This window comes from Thunnus maccoyii, chromosome 4 (genome assembly GCF_910596095.1).
Source record: "Thunnus maccoyii chromosome 4, fThuMac1.1, whole genome shotgun sequence".
Taxonomy (NCBI): domain Eukaryota; kingdom Metazoa; phylum Chordata; class Actinopteri; order Scombriformes; family Scombridae; genus Thunnus; species Thunnus maccoyii.
The window spans coordinates 34,467,371-34,472,113 of NC_056536.1; positions in this window are offsets into that span (position 1 = coordinate 34,467,371).

A 4,743-nucleotide genomic window follows, 5' to 3' on the forward strand; every position below is an offset into this window, starting at 1 on the left:
GGCTTTGTTTTGATTCTTCAACTGTGTTTTTACATTTTTCTGTGTCTTTGGTCAACTGTTGTTTTTGAATGTGCTCTAGGAATTAATTTGACTTGACTGTTTCTCTGTGTGTTTACAACATGATGATGATGTTGGGACGGGCAGTAGTGTGTTTGGTTATTAGCAATAATTCATAATTATCATAGATAATTATGAATTATGAAAATAAGATATTGTTAACCTTAATCAATAATTCAGGCACCAACTGTTGGATCTGTGAGGAACACAGTTGATTATTTGCAATAATTATCAATTATCGAGGATAATTAACTAATTATGACAATAGAATTATTAATATGAATTAACAGATACGGGGCACCACCCAGAAACCGGGACCAATAACCAAACAAGGTAGTCTCATAAATGGGAGTTCACCTAGAATGTTAATATCTGAGAGATATCAACATTCAAGGGTGAACAAAGAAGGGTTGAATTCGAGCTCTGACTCCTTCAATCAGCCACTTTTCACAATATTACACACAATAATGACAGAAGGACTTCTGTCATTATTTATGTTTATTAAACTTAGCAAAATTAACAAAGTTAACAAATGCTTCATTCAATAAACAACTATTCTAAAATCTAATCCTACCAAACAAAACACAATCAGCTATGTACAGGGTTGGACACATGCAGGGGAATGCATGTGTGTGTGTGCGTGCGTGTGTGTGTGAGCGTGCGTGTGTGTGACAAGATGGCGACCGGACCTGACGTGATGACGTCGTCGGTCTGCGACGCGGACTTGACTATGGGAGGAAGTCACGTCGCGCGAGAACCGGATGGCAGAAATATGGCGGTGTCTTGGTTAGACAGAAGCAAGACGGCGCCGCCTGGTGGACGGCATCTTGCACTCACCCACTTCTGTGAAAAACACACGTGTCTGATGGCGGATAAGGAAAGACAAAGCAAAGCTTTGTCCGACGTTATCTGACCATGTCGGTGCGTGTATGTGTGTGTGCGTGCGCGTGTATGTGTTAGTCAGAAGAGAGAGGGAAGAAGGAGAGAAAGTGATCGTGAGAGGAAGAGAAGCGGTTCCTTTGTCCACAGACAGCGTGTGTACGGACGACAGTCTGTAACGCACGTTGTCTGGTTTCTGACCGACAAAGCAACTTACTTCCTCACTCACGATGGCACAAACACAGCAGTAGTCCCGAGCGGTACAAACACAAAACAGTCTAGCGTGGTGAACACAACTAAACAGGCAGCAAACTTAAAATACTCCTAAGAGTAAAGCAGGAAAAATGGACTCGGCGGTCCGTCAACAACACAACAAAACAATAGCAAAAGCTAAGAGCTAAATGCTAAACAACAGCAACTGATGCTGATAGGAACACACAACTAACACTGCCTCTGCCCAGACTTATGCCTCTTACTTGGTTGCTTCAGAAAGCGAGCAGGGTGTGTGTGTAGTCCGTCTTTATGTCCGGCTTTGTCCTGGGCTCGGATGCAGACGGTGGCCGTTCTCGCACGGTCGGCGAAAAGCACGGCAGCTGGCTCTCAGCGGCGTGGCGGAGAGAACAGCAGAATTGACTCGGTGTAGAAGTTTCTTCCTTCTCGAGGGAGTTTGAGGACGCTGGTTGCAGCAGCGGTCTCTCTCAGATCCGGGAATGTGTTCGGGTGAACACGGGCGAAGTCTCGTCTCGTCCGGGGAGGGGAGTCTTCGATGAGGGGAAAAGACGTGTGTGGGGTACCCCCTTTAGTCAGCTGGCTCACAGAGGAACAGAAGTTACCCCTAGCTCAGTGACATGGGAAAGGCGTGTGCTTCAGGGCACGTTCAGTTTTAAAGGGGCGGTGACGTCATGGCTGCGTCATTAGGACGCTCCGCTGTGCAGGAGCGTCTCCGCCAATGAGACTGTATGTTGACTGTTCCCTGCTGAGGTGTGAAAATTGCAAAGCATCCTTGGAAATGGAGTTTGCAATCGACTCCCATTGTCTGTAAGCAGCATTTTGGCGCTATTCCTTTGTCGCAGGGGAAACAAAGGAACAAGCACCTCGTGGTCAGGCCTCACAGGTTACATGTAGGCCTTCTCTGTGTGACCTCATGGTCTGAGGCCCAACAATGATGATGATGATGATGATGATGACGACGGTCAAAGGTACATGAATGAATGAATAGTATTATTTTGGACCAGTTATGTGACACATTATTCAGACACATTAAACACCAACAAACCAAACATTCCAGTATAAACACACCAGCATTTCACAGCACAATACATTTTACTTCATACAGATCTTTACATACTGTATAATATCCCAGGATATATCCAACAATGAAGATTAAATAAATATATACACACAGCCTCACAGATATGAATTTAAGTGTAATATTAATTTGTGTAGATCAGTGGGTTCATATTGAAACTGCTGTGAATTCTCTTTGACAAATCTGACTGAAGATAAGGATAATCACTTTACCTCATTTATGAGCACAATATTAACACTGAATATATAGTTATAAGGTATAAGGGCATTTTATTAATGCTCGGTATTCATTGTAACTTCTCTTATGAGGACATATTTTATATGAAGGTGTTTAACCCTTTGTTTCCCACACCAAAGAATGTTTGCTCCCATCAATTTGCTTTTCAAGGTTTCTCATGAACTTTAAAATGTATTGCACATTTCTTCTTTATAAATTAAGAAATGTATGATGTGAACAGCTACATATAAGAATTATGATAGGTTATATTTATGTAGACTTTACTTGCCTAAGAAATACACCTACCATGAGCATTTATTAGAACTCTGAAAATGTCAGACATGAACACTAACCGCTGATTAGTGGATGACCTGCTCTACCTCCTCAGTCACAGCCGCCTTGTGAAGCATAATGAAAACAGCTGAAACAAGCCGACTTCAATGCTCTGCCTCAAAGCTGTGCTCCATTTTTGAAAAAAGCTCCTCATAAATATCACAATATAAAGTGACACATAATGATTACAGTCCAGAAAACATGTGATGCAACATGTGATGTCAAACAGGAAAAGGTAGCAGCTCAGATTAAGAAGCTGCAGCGTTCAGAACAATTTGAATCAAATGTTGAAGCTCTCTGTGTGTTAAGTGTCTTTTTAATACTACCACTAGGAGGCACCAGAGTCGGACACTTTTAAATTTTACACAGACTGGCTGTAAAATAACTCACTGTGGTGGACAGACCTTCTTACAGTATTGCTGCTGGAGCAGCAGTCACTTCCTTTCTAAAGAGGTTCAGATTCATCATGATGAGGAGATGAGATCTTTTTTAGATTTAAATGTGTCCCAAACTAAAGAAATGATAATCTCACCACAACACACAGACAGTTCCAACAATCATTCTTGGCTTCAGTAAGTGTTGAACTCGTCCAGACCTACAAATACTTGGGAACTGTGTTTGATGACAGATTGAGATTTAGTGACAGTACAGATGTTATTGTGAAAAAGGCTCGGCAGTGTCTGAGCTGCAAACTAAACTCCTTTAGAATCGATCGGAGAATATTGACAACGTTTTATTGAAAGTATTTTAACTGCTGGTTTACATTTGTCAAAAGGACAAGAATCGATTGCAACATGTTGTTAATTTCAGCTCTAAAATTATTGGCAAAACACAACGATCCCTGTTACATTTTAATACTGAACAAGTCCTCAACAAAGCAGAGAAGATTATCAGCAACCCCACACATGATGTCCTCTATGACTACTTTAACCTGATACCATCAGGAATGTGTTTTATATCTCCTGTTTGTGAAATCTAGAAATGACCTTCATATACGATAAAACTGTTTCACAGTAATGTTGTGTTATCAAACATAATCTCTGCCTGGATGATGTTCTCAGTAATGAATGAAGCTACATTTCTATGTGTCTCTGCAGTGGGAGGGAGGAGGTCGGGGTGGATGGGGGGCTACAAGATGCAGGACTCTGACAGCAGAGACCCGGGTTCACATCCTGAGTCCTGTGTGTGTTCAGGTTTGGTTCAGGTTAGTGAAAGATGCTGCTGTGGCTTAAATGTTCATAAACATGTTGAGCTTCAAGTCACTGCAGACTTTTTTCTGTATTAAACAGAGACAGAGACCTTTCTCTGACCTGAACCAAGTGCTGCCAGAGTCTGAACACAACCACAAACACTTTCATACTGCTGGAGTTTCTACCAGCTGAGATTTTACTGCAACATCAGATATTTTGGTGGAAAAAAAGACTAGGTACGTTGTCTCTGAACATTTCACTCATACGTTCAGTATCAACATTTTTACAACTTAAACACATTAATTAACAAAATTTTTCATCATGTTGAGAGAAAATGTGTTGAATGTGAATGAATAATTGAATATGAATGTAATTTCTAGGAGACAGAGTTGGCTCAAAGTGTAAAAGAACAATATCAAACAACATCTACATTTATGAAGACAATGAACATTTCATAATAAGCAAGTAAGAAGTTGTTTAACATCTCAGAAACATGATCAGTTGTGTGTCATCAGCATAGAGGTGAAAAATGGCATGTTTATAGTTAATATCTGCCAATTAAAAAAAAAAAAAGAAAGAAAGTAGAACAACCTGGAATCTTGCAGCACATGTTAACCTGCACAGTACAGAATCCAGATGCAAATCCAAACATCGTCATGTGTTTGCTGTGAGTGCAGAGTAGGTTTGGCCCAGATCCAGGTTCTTGTTAATGGAGTCTTACCACGGGGGGACAGGAGGACAGTTCTAATAGCTGACACA